Source organism: Schistocerca nitens, chromosome 1, assembly GCF_023898315.1.
Source record: "Schistocerca nitens isolate TAMUIC-IGC-003100 chromosome 1, iqSchNite1.1, whole genome shotgun sequence".
Classification (NCBI taxonomy): Eukaryota; Metazoa; Arthropoda; class Insecta; order Orthoptera; family Acrididae; genus Schistocerca; species Schistocerca nitens.
In genome coordinates this window covers 1,230,764,757-1,230,777,707 of record NC_064614.1, presented here as the reverse complement: position 1 = coordinate 1,230,777,707, position 12,951 = coordinate 1,230,764,757, and the positions used below count along the sequence as shown (strand labels likewise).

General features: G+C 41.2%; 1 pseudogene; it reads right to left on the bottom strand.

Moving 5' to 3' along the window:
* Positions 1–9,373: 9,373 nt before the first annotated feature.
* Positions 9,374–9,492, bottom strand: LOC126207834 (5S ribosomal RNA; annotated as a pseudogene).
* Positions 9,493–12,951: the final 3,459 nt, after the last annotated feature.

Below are 12,951 nucleotides of genomic sequence, written 5' to 3'. Positions count from 1 at the left end.
CGTTATTGTCGTGTAACCACTCCGCCACAGGCCGTGCATTGTGAACAGGTGCTCAATCGTGTTGAAAGATGCAGTCGCCATCCCCGAATTGGTAGCAGCACAGTGCACCTAATATAAGAGACGTATGGTTTTGTGGGTGTCAGGATACTTTTGATGACATAGTGTAGCTACATGGTATGGCGATATTTAAGTCACATGATACGACGAACTATTCGTTATGGCTGCATCAACAGAAGCGTTCTGGGTGAAATGTAACACAAATATTTTATTCAGATAATCGCGAGTGCCTGATTTGTGAGTCAAGGTGTCGACTGTTTAAATAACGATAAATTCTGTACATCTAGAACTCATTCCGCAACGTACGAGAAGACTATTATATCAAAGATTTATCTACTTTTACAGAAAAGAGAGTAGCTGATGTGTTATTTAACTGGCTACCTCAGCATAGAGTGCTCCTATTTATGCTTGAAAACTACATAATGGGTGAAGAAAATTGAGGATCTAGTAGATGAGGCTCAGTTTCGCTTTAGAGAATGTAAAGGCATCAGAGAGTCAGTTCTGACGATGCATTTGGTAATGGAAGCACCACTGAAGAAACTCAAACCCCTTTCATAGGATTTGTCGACCTACAACAAGCGTTCGACAACATAAAATTATTTAATAATGCTCAAAAGTCTTAGAGTAATAGATGTTAATCACGGGGAAAGGTGGGAAATGTTCAATATTCACAATACTGAAGGATAAGCACAAGAATGAAATACCAAGAAAAGATTTCTGCATTAGAAATGGTAAAAGACCTTTATTCTTCAATTTATACATTAAAAAAGCAATGACGAAAATAAAAGAAAGACAGTAGGATGACTAAAATTCATGGTGGAAAGATATCAGTGATACGCATAGCTGATCACGTTGCTATCCTCAATGAAAAGTGAGGAAGAACTATAGCTCCTCTTGAATGAAAGGAACTGTCTAATGAACAGAGGCTGTGGGATGGAAGTAAACCAAAAGAAGACGAAAGTAATGAGGAATCACAGGAAACAGATTAGTGATAAATTTAAAATCAAGATCGCTGACCACAATGTAAACGAAGTAGTGGACCTCTGCTCTCTTGTAGGCAGAACTACACTAGACGGACGAAACGGGGAGGATATAAGAAGCATACTACCACATTAAAAAAAAGGGTCTTCTCCGCAAGTAGAAGTCTACTAGTAACAAACATTGGACTTAAATTGTGGAAGAAGTGTCTGAGGATGTACGTATATGGAAAACTGCATTCATGGTACGGAATCGTAAACTGTGAGAAAACTAGAACAAAAGCCATCGAAGAATGTGGTGCTGTAGAAGAATGTGGAAAGTCAGATGGACTCGTAAGGTACGAAATGAGGAACAGATTGAGACGAAAACCAGAGAGGATGATGGAACACGTGTTGAGATATCCAGGAATAACTTCCATGATACTAGAGGGAATTGTAGAGGGTAAAAATACTAGGAGAAGACAGGGATTGGACTGTATACAAAAAATAATTCAAGACGTTGATTGCAAGTGCCCTCTGACTGAATAGGTTGGCACAAGAGGAGAATTCGTGGAGGATCTCTTCAAATAAGTCAAACGACTGAAGATCCAAAGAAAATTTTTTTCTACAAAACTGCACTATTCAGTCCCAGAACCTTAAATAAATAACCACGAATGAATGGTAGAAAGTAGCAGGAGACAGGAAACTAACAGATGATCCACAAATCGGAAGCTAGCGATTATAATCCCTACACCATGTTCGAAGTAGCACAGGACACTGCATAATCGAGAGAGACGTAGAGAGATAATGAGATAGAAAGATAATATAGCTAGATAGACGGAGAGAGAGAGAAAGAGTAAAAGGGAGAACGAGAGAGAGACATCATCGTGCTATGACTGCGCGTGATGTAGGCAACCATTCTTGCAGCGAAGCTATTCCGGCTGCATCTCGAAAGGGGTGTACAGCTCTCCCCTGACAGCCACCACCGTTTCTCTGCAGCCACCCTTTCTACGAGTATTAGTGTTCATTGGGAAAATACTGCGAAAGTGATCTATGAAATATGTCTATGAATTAAGAAGTTTAAATCCTTCTAGAACTCCAAGCCCCTCGAAAGGGGGACCGTGAAGTTCTCTAACCGATGCTTGGATTATCTGGATCGCTGATGATGACAACTCAGACATCGGTCAAAATGTTGCACAGGTTACTCACGACTATCTGGCAGTATAGAACCTACTGCTCATGTTATCTGTTAGGGAAGACTCAAAAACCGTTCCTTACCCAACATAGTAATCGACATCGCCGATAATCATACATTTCCCAATACGTTTATCTCTCATGTAGTTTCTTATGGATATTGCTAGTTAGCAGCAGCTGGAAGTTAAGAGACCAATCCGTGCAATAAACACACCTCCCGTAATAGTACATGAGGGCCAAGGCTAAATTTTCAGGGCCTCCCGCTTTTCACTGTATGTTACTTCGGGTCATTCTACAACGCATTTTGGGAATAAATCAAGTGAAAGTGACATATTTAAGTAATATAGAATTATTTTCTTCTGAAAAAGCATTAGAAGTATTGTTACTCATATATGTTGTGTTCCAGGTTTTTCATGCTGGTCTAAACGCCCGTACATCGCCACCCCAAAATACAATTCGGTGACGCTTCGGTAAGTCTGACACCACTCTTTGTTCTACTTCCCGTAAAACATGTAAGTAGAAAAGATCTTACCATGTAGGTAGCTTATTGCATCCAATATGGATTATTCATCGCCATGACAGAACATAAGGATCAGGAGTAACATTTGCGAACAAGTTTGCTGTATTGCTGTTATTTGTATGAGTTTAAAGTTGTTGGATGTGAGGCCCGCCAGTTATGCAAAACATCGTTTTTTCTCAGTACCCAAACATGTTTCGGCACCGCTGTACTATCATCAGTAGGTTTTCTTCTTTATTTATTCTGTAATGTGAAAATTTTTGTTAAATGATTATAAACGTATGTGGATGTCTAGTTCAAACAATATATCGTTTCTTTTTGTAAATACCTTTAAATTTGGCGTGCATGTATTTTCCGGATGACTTGTGTGTTCATTACTACAGGTAGCTTGTCATCTGCAAACAAACGATGTTGAGGAGAAAGATTTTTGCTGGGAGTTAACCTATCTTCTAGAATGTAATTTAGTTTGTCGCTATGTTTTAGCGCATATATTCGTTTTTACTTACATTTTTGTGTGGCAAGCACAAAAAAATCGCGGCCTTTCCATAACCCCCCAGAAAAGAGTCACAAGTTGTGAGGTCTGGAGACCTGGGAGGCCGCCTGCGATGAAGTAAATTTTGTGCTCCTCCTCTTCCAGTTCAAAGTCCTAGACCTCACACCTTGTGACTTTTATCTGTGGGGTTACACAAAAGACCGCGATTTTATCCCCATCTATGCCTGACACTCTAGAAAGTCTGCGACATTGCATTGTTGAAGGTGTGAATTAGATAACGAAAGACCAGCTGCTTCGTGTACGGCAGTAAATGCGCCACCGTTTTGATATTTGTCGTTTAGCACATTGTGTTTCTGTCTTCTATATTTTGGAAGCGATAAATGTTTGAAATCTGCTCCTTCTTTTTGAATAGTCCTGTTCATAGCCAAATGGTTTATCCTGGTTAATGAAAAACCTTTTCTTTCTTGATTTTATTTTTTCCCTGCCTACTCTCATTTTTTTCGTGTTCACTCTGTCTTGTCGGGTCAGTAGGCACATATGTGATGGGTGGCCGTAATTATTACTTATTGTGTTTTATCTCCTACACGTGTCTTTAACACCAAATAAAAATTCAGATAGCATAGGATCTCAATCAGTTCTATGTTCTCCGCTACACTTTACTATAAACCGTCAACGCGCTGCTGTCGTTCGCGACATAGCGCAAATGTTAGCAACGTCTAATCCAGTACCGCCGGTGGCAGTCATTTACAGACAGGTTTTTGTACAGCTAATGACGGACGACCTGAAAGCTAGAATATACAAATTAGTGGCGCTATGTATTCATATATTGTGTGCTCGGATATCGATGTTTATACACTACTGGCCATTAAAATTACTACACTACGAAGATGTCGTGCAACAGACGCGAAATTTAATCGACAGGAAGAAGATGCTGTGATATGCAACTGATTAGCTTTTCAGAGCATTCACACAAGGTTGGCGCCGGTGGCGACACCTACAACGTGCTGACATGAGGAAAGTTTTCAACCGATTTCTCATACACAAACAGCAGTTGACCGGCGTTGCCTGGTGAAACGTTGTTCTGATGCCTCGTGTAAGGAGAAGAAATGCGTACCATCACGTTTCCGACTTCGATAAAGGTCGGATTGTAGCCTTTTGCGATTGCGGTTTATCTTTTCGCGACAGTGCTACTCACGTTGGTCGAGATCCGACTGTTAGCAGAATATGGAATCGGTGGGTTCAAGAGGGTAATACGAAACGCCGTGCCGAATCCCAACGGCCTCGTATCACTAGCAGTCGAGATGACAGGCATCTTATCCGCATGGCTGTAACGGATCGTGCAGCAACGCCTCGATCTCTGAGTCAGCAGATGGGGACGTTTGCAAGACAACAACCATCTGCACGAACAGTTCGACGACGTTTGCAGCAGCATGGAATATCAGCTCGGAGACCATGGCTGCAGTTACCCTTGACGCTGCATCACAGACAGGAGCGCCTGCGATGTTCTACTCAACGACGAACCTGGGTGCACGAATGGCAAAACGTCATTTTTTCGGATGAATCATGGTTCTGTTTACAGCATATGATGGTCGCATCTGTGTTTGGCGACATCTCGGTGAACGCACATTGGAAGCGTGTAACACCCGGCGTGATGGTACGCGGTGCCATTGGTTACACGTGACGGTTTGTGGACGTTACATTTCAGATGTGTTATGACCCGTGGCTCTACCCTTCATTCGATCCCTGCGAAACCCTACATCTCATAAAGATAGAGCACGACCGCCTGTTGCAGGTCCTGTACGGGCCTTTCTGGATACAGAAAATGTTCGACTACTGCCCTGGCCAGCACATTCTCCAGATATACAGCCATATGCAGATATACAGATGGCGCTCCTATCGTGTGCACAAATTGTGTGAAAATGTAATGGCATGTCAGTTCTAGTATAATATACTTGTCAAATGAATACCCGTTTATTGAATGCATTTCTTCTTGGTGTAGCAATTTTAATGGCCAGTAGTGTAATGAACCCTATGAACCATGGACCTTGCCGTTGGTGGGGAGGCTTGCGTGCCTCAGGGATACAGATGGCCCTACCGTAGGTGCAACCACAACGGAGGGGTATCTGTTGAGAGGCCAGACAAACGTGTGGTTCCTGAAGAGGGGCAGCGACCTTACCAGTACTTGCAGCGGCAACAGTCTAGATGATTGAGTGATCTGGCCTTGTAACGCTAACCAAAACGGCCTTGCTGTGGTGGTACTGCGAACGGCCGAAAGCAAGGGGAAACTACAGCCGTAATTTTTCTCGAGGGCATGCAGCTTTACTGTATAGTTAAATGATGATGGCGTTCTCTTGGGTAAAATATTCCGGAGGTCCCCCATTCGGATCTCCGGGCGGGGACTACTCAGGAGGACGTCGTTATCAGGAGAAAGAAAACTGGCATTTTACGGATCGGAGCGTGGAATGTCAGTTCCCTTGATCAGACAGGTAGAAATTTTAAAAAGTGAAATGGATAGGTTAAAGTTAGATATAGTGGGAGTTAGTGAAGTTCGGTGGCAGGAGGAACAAGACTTTTGGTCATGTGAATACAGGGTTATAAATACAAAATCAAATAGGGGTAATGCAGGAGTAGGTTTACTAATGAATAAAAAATAGGAGTGCGGGGAAGCTACTACAAACAGCATAGTGAACGCATTATTGTGGCCAAGATAGACAGGAAGCCTACGCCTACTGCAGTTGTACAAGTTTAAATGGCAACTAGCTCTGCAGATGATGAAGAAATTGATGATATGTATGATGAGATAAATGAAATTATTCAGGTAGTGAAAGGAGACGAAAATGTAATAGTCATGGGTGACTGGAATTCGGTAGTAGGAAAAGGGATAGAAGGAAACATAGTAGGTGAATATGGATTGGGGCTAAGAAATGAAAGAGGAAACCGTGTGGTAGAATTTTGCACAGAGCATAACCTAATCAAACACTTGGTACAAGGATCATAAAAGAAGGCTGTATACATGGAAGAATCCTGGACATACTGAAAGGTATCAGATAGATTATATAATGGTAAGACAGAGATTTAGGAACCAGGTTTTAAATTGAAAGACATTTCCAGGGGCAGATGGGGACTCTGACCACAATCAACTGGTTATGAACTGCAGATTAAAACTGCGGAAACTGCAAAAAGGTGGGAAATTAAGGAGATGGGACCTGGATAAACTGACAGAACCAGAGGTTGTAGACAGTTTCAGGGAGAGATTAAGGGAACGTTTGACAAGAATGGGGGAACGAAATACAGTAGAAGAAGAATGGGTAGCTCTGAAGGATGAAGTAGTGAAGGCAGCAGAAGATCAAGTAGGTAAAAAGATGAGGGCTAGTAGAAATCCTTGGATAACTGAAGACATATTAAATTTGACTGATGAAAGGAGAAAATATAAAACTGCAGTAAATGATGCAGGGAAAAAGGAATTCCAACGTCTCAAAAATGAGATCGACAAGAAGTGCAAAATGGCTAAGCAGGGATGGTTAGGTGACAAATGTAAGGATGTAGAGGATTATCTCACTAGGGGTAAGATAGATACTGCCTACGGGAAAAGAGAAAAGAGAACCACTTGTATGAATATCAAGAGCTCAGATGGAAACCCAGTTCTAAGAAAAGAAGGGAAAGGAGAAAGTTGGAAGGAGTATATAGAGGGTCTATACAAGGGCGTTGTACTTGAGGACAATATTATGGAAATGGAGGAGGATGTAGATGAAGATAAAATGGGAGATACGATACTGCGTGAAGAGTTTGACAGAGCACTGAAAGACCTGAGTCGAAACAAGGCCCCGGGAGTAGAAAACATTCCATTAGAACTACTGACGGCTTTGGGAGAGCCAATCCTGACAAAACTCTACCAACTTGTGAGCAAGATGTATGAGACAAGCGAAATACCCTCAGACGTCAAGAACAATATAATAATTCCAATCCCGAAGAAAGCAGGTGTTGAGAGATGTGAAAATTACCGAACTATCAGTTTAATAAGTTACGGATGCAAAATACTAACACGAATTCTTTACAGACGAATGGAAAAATAGGAAGAAGCCGACATCAGGGAAGATCAGTTTGGATTTTGTAGAAATATTGGAACACGTGAAGCCATACTGACCTTACGATTTATCTTAGAAGAAAGATTAAGGAAAGGCTAACCTACGTTTCTAGCATTTGTAGACTTAGAGAAAACTTTTGACAATGTTGACTGGAATACTCTCTTTCAAATTCTAATGGTGGCAGGGATAAAATACAGGGGGGAGAAACGCAGTTTACAATTTCTACAGGAACCAGATGGCAGTTGTAAGTGTCGAGGGGCATGAAAGGGAAGCAGTGGTTGGGAAGGAGAGTGAGACAGCGTTATAGCTTCTCCCCGATGTTATTCAATTTATTCAATCTATATACTGAGCAAGCGGTGAAGGAAACAAAAGAAAAATTCGGAGTAGGTATTACAATCCATGGAGAAGAAATAAAAACTTTGAGGTTCGCCGATGACATTGTAATTCTGTCAGAGAGAGCAAAGGACTTAGAGCAGTTGAACGGAATGGATAGTGTCTTGAAAAGAAAATTTAAGATGAAAATCAACAAAAGCAAAACGAGGATAATGGAATGCAGTCTAATGAAGTCGGTTGATGGTGAGGGTATTAGACTAGGAAATGAGACACTTAAAGTAGTAAAGCTATTTAGGGAGCAAAATAACTGATGATGGTCGAAGTAGAGAAGATATAAAATGTAGACTGGCAATGGCAAGGAAAGCGTTTCTGAAGAAGAGAAATTAAACATCGAGTATAGATTTAAGTGTCAGGAAGTCGTTTCTGAAAGTATTTGTATGGAGTGTAGCCATGTATGGAAGTGAAACGTGGACGATAAATGGTCTGGACAATTGTAGGAGCTTTCGAAATGTGGTACTACAAAAGAATGCTGAAGATTAGATGGTTAGGTCACATGAGGATGTATTGAATAGAATTGTGGTGGAGTTTGTGGCACAACTTGACAAGAAGAAGGGACCGGTTGGTAGGACATGTTCTGAGGCATCAAGGGATCACCAATTTAGTATTGGAGGGCAGCGTGGAGGGTAAAAATCACAGAGGGAGACCAAGAGATGAATGCACTAAACAGATTCAGAAGGATGTAGGATGCTGTAAGTACTAGGAGATGAAGAAGCTTGCACATGATAGGGTAGCATGGAGAGCTGCATCAAATCAGTCTCAGGACTGAAGACCACAGCAACAACAGTGTAATTAAAAGTCATATTCTGTACACTATGAGGTGCATTAGAAATATTTCATTTGCCAAAACCGGTTTTCGTGTTTATAACCCATCATCAGTGGCACCTGATACTGGGGAATAAATAACTTTATGCGCACAGATTTCTACAAAATGCTAACTGTACACATTTATGTAGTAATATAAGTCTATTTACATTATGAATTTCTATTGCAATGACATGCTTGTCAGTTAATACAGCAGGATCTGGAAGATGTCATATAACATAGTAAACTGTTAGCCGTGACTATTACTGCCGTAAAATGTTAGGCAGTGCCGTTCTTGATAATTTTTAACATAACTGTGATATAGAGGAAACATGGAATTGACAGGTGAAGGAGTATACGTTACCTGTGTTTTGTTAATTCTAAGACCATATTTACATATTTCTGTGATATGCAATCATATAATTATGTAAACTACAATTTTTGACAATCAACATGTGAAGATAGATTAAACTAAAGGCACAAGATTGCAAAATAATCCATAAAATTACGCCAAATTACCCAATTTTACGTGCAAGTCATAGACTCCAAACCAAAATTATTCTGTTAAAACACTGTTGAAATTTTGTTTACACATCTTATTCCGTACCTCTGTTTGTTCATTAAGTATGTTCTCTGGTTGTTTTGTCATATGGATGTATGTTTCAGTTTCATTTAGCACTCCGTCTTCAGGCCACAAGTGGCCCATCGCTACCATCCGACCGCAGTGTCATCCTCAGCTGAGGATGCGGATAGGAGGCACTTGTGGTCAGCACACCGCTCTCCTGATGGTTACGATGGTTTTCTTTGACTGGAGCCGCTACTATTCAGTTGAATAGCTCTTCAGTTTACATCACGACGCTGAGTGCACCCCGAAAAATGGCAACAACACATGGCAACCCGGATGGACACCCATCCAAGTGCCGGCCACGCCCGACAGCGCTTAACTTCGGTGATCTGACGGGGAACCGGTGTATCCACTCCGGCAAGGCCGTTGCCAGTTTCATCTAGAATATTTAATAATCTGCATTTTTCTGGTTTTTGACAATCGTGATGTTTTTGTTTTGTCATTAGCAGCATTTTCTTAAATGAATACTGAATGCTGAGAATTCGCTTCACTAACATTGGTATCTTCTCTAAATCTCGTTCTGAAGTTTCTCTCTGTTTGCCCAACATAAAATTTATCACATTCACTATATGTTATTTTAAACACCCCTGTCGTATTGTTTAATTGGCTTGTACTGATACTGTGTATAAGACGAGATCTTTCTTTGTTCTATGTCCTAAAACAGATTTGCAACCTAGTTCTTCGAAACATGGCTTATTTTGTCGAAAATGTGACCCCACTATGGCAACGTTAAAAACTTATCTTATTCTACTTGCTTGTTCTTTTCTAATGAGTCTGATGTCTACTCTTACTATATCCTTTCTGTTTTTAATGTGTAATTTCATAACCAGTTTTCAGTCATAGGCATTGTGAAATGCTCCACTCTCCAGAGAAAGTAATTCAGCATTAACACCTCTTAAACTATGCGAGTATTAATGCTGAATTGGGCAAAATACATGGAAGTCGGAAGGTGTGAGATCCGGGTTGTAGAATGGATGAGGAAGAACAGACCAATGAAGTTTTGCGAGTTCCTCTTTGGTGTGCACATTGTGTGAAGCCTTGCGTTGTAATGGAGGAGGAGGAATTAGTTTGCATTTTTGTGGCGACAAACACGCTGAATTCGTTTCTTCAGTTTCTTGAGGGTAGCAAAACACACCTCAGACTTGAACATTGCACCATGTGGGAGGACATCAAACATAATATCCTTACGGGATCCCAGAGAGCAGTCGCTATGACTTTACTGAATGTGGGTGCGGCTTTGAATTTTTTCTTCGGAGGAGAGGTGGTGTGCCGCCATTCCAAAAATTGCCATTGTGTTTCCGGTTCGAAATGGTGAACCCATGTTTCATGGCCTCCGACGATGTTCGACAAAAAATTTTCGCGATCAACCTTGTAACAGGCAAGCGATTCCCCATATGTTGTCCTTCGCTGCCCTTTATCGTGTTCTGTTAGGCGGCGAAGAACACAGTGGTCACACAGCTTTGATTACCCCAACTGGTGAACGAGTATGTCAGCACTACCAACAGACAGGTTGAGCTCTGCAGCGAGATGTTTGATTTTATCCGCCGATCACATGATTTTAGAGTGTCCGGACGTGCCAACATTGCAGGAATCACAGCTCTATGCTGCTGCCCACCACGCAGGAAATTGCACAGGTTTGTGCGACATTGTTGCGATGAGGACAGACGCATAGCACAGCGACTCACCGTGCTTTCGTTCACTGACAAGTCTCCACAGAGATTCTGCAAAGCGCCTATGCATATCTGTGATGCTCTGGTTTTCCGCTAAAGAAAACTCAATGACAGCTGTCTGCTTGGAAAGCACTCCGTCATAGATGGTATTTTGAAGCCTACATATAGCGCCGCAACGTAACGAAACTTCATGAAACTACATGGGCTGAAACGGGTATATTCCACAATCTCACCCATCAAATTCCGCATTTTTTTCAAGCGAAATCGGCTGAGAGAAAAGTGTGTTGCATTGTTTACTAAACGCCCCTGGTTTAGTACGACTTGCAAAACGGTATGAACATACAACGGTTCAGTGATTGCAGGTAGCGAATGTTACCGACACTACCAAGGGATTTGGGAAAGGTCGACATCCGCCCTATGTGGCTTATGTCAGTGTACAAAATTGTTAGTGTTGTAGAATTATGGAACTCAGGTTTATGATAGCGTTTTATGACCTATTCGCAAACCGAGAATCCTCTGTGTAGAAATGAACACAGCTATGGCAACGAGACTTTTTGTGACACTGTAATATGGAGTTAAAAAAATATATACATTTTTATCTCCTTTTCCAGCTGATATATTTGACACTTCGCGAAGTATATGTATGCTTCTGTGATACGGACGAGGAAGCAAATGCATAATTCTCAATAGATACGTTGAAAAAAGTGCGAAGTGGACGTCATATTTGTCAAACTTTGTGCTGACGTTCTCTCATAACGGCTATTAGATTATCAAACTTTCATTCAGCCAGAGATAATATCAACGTCAGTATGAGTATGACCACCACAGGGACGAATAAATTCTTGAATTGTTTGTGAGATGGAAGCAAACAGCCTCCAAATGTCATTTTGATGAATTTATTACCATGTCTCTCCCCCCCCCCCCCCCCTCCAAGAACCACGGACCTTGCTGTTGGTGTGGAGGCTTGCGTGCCTCAGCGATATAGATAGCCGCCGTACCGTAGGTGCAACCATAACGGAGGGGTATCTGTTGAGAGGACAGACAATCGTCTGTTAGATATAGTAGGAATTAGTGAGGTTCGCTGGAAGAAGGAACAAGACTTTTGGTCAGGCGAGTACATGGTTATAAATACAAAATCAAATAAGGGTAATGCAGGAGTCGGTTTAATAATGAATAAATAATAGGACTGCGGGTAAGCTACTACAAACAGCATAGTGAACGCATTATTGTGGCCACGATAGACACGAAGCCCACGCCTACTACAGTAGTACAAGTTTATATGCCAACTAGCTTTGCAGATGACGAAGACATTGACGAAATGTATGATGAAATAAAAGAAATTAATCAGATAGTGAAGACAGACGAAAATTTAATAGTCATGGGTGACTGGATTCGGTAGTAGGAAAAGGGAGTGAAGAAAACGTAGTAGGTGAATATGGATTGGGGCTAAGAAATGAAACAGGAAGCCGCCTGATAGAATTTTGCAGAGAGCACAACTTAATCATAGCTAACACTTGGTTCAAGAATCATAAAAGAAGGTTGTATACATGGAAGAAGCATGAAGGTACTGACAGGTTTCAGATAGATTATATAATGGTAAGACAGAGATTTAGGAACCAGGTTTCAAACTGTAAGACATTTCCAGGGGCAGATATGGACTCTGACCACGGTTATGAACTGCAGATTAAAACTGTAGAAACTGCAAAAAGGTGGGAATTTAAGGAGATGAGACCTGGATAAACTGACTAAACCAGAGGTTGTACAGAGTTTCAGGGAGAGCAAAAGGGAACAATTGACAGGAATGGGAGAAAGAAATACAGTAGAAGAAGTATGGGTAGCTTTGAGAGATGAAATAGTGAAGGCAGCAGAGGATCAAGTAGGTAAAAAAACGAGGGCTAGTACAAATCCTTGGATAACACAAGAAATATTGAATTTAATTGATGAAAGGAGAAAATATAAAAATGCAGTAAATGAAGCAGTCAAAAAGGAATACAAACGTCTCAAAAATGAGATCGACAGGAAGTGCAAAATGGCTAAGCAGGGATGGCTAGGGGACAAATGTAAGGATGTAGAGGCTTATCTCACTAGGGGTAAGACAGATAGTGCCTACAGGAAAATTAAGGAGACCTTTGGAGAAAATAGAACCACTTGTATGAATAT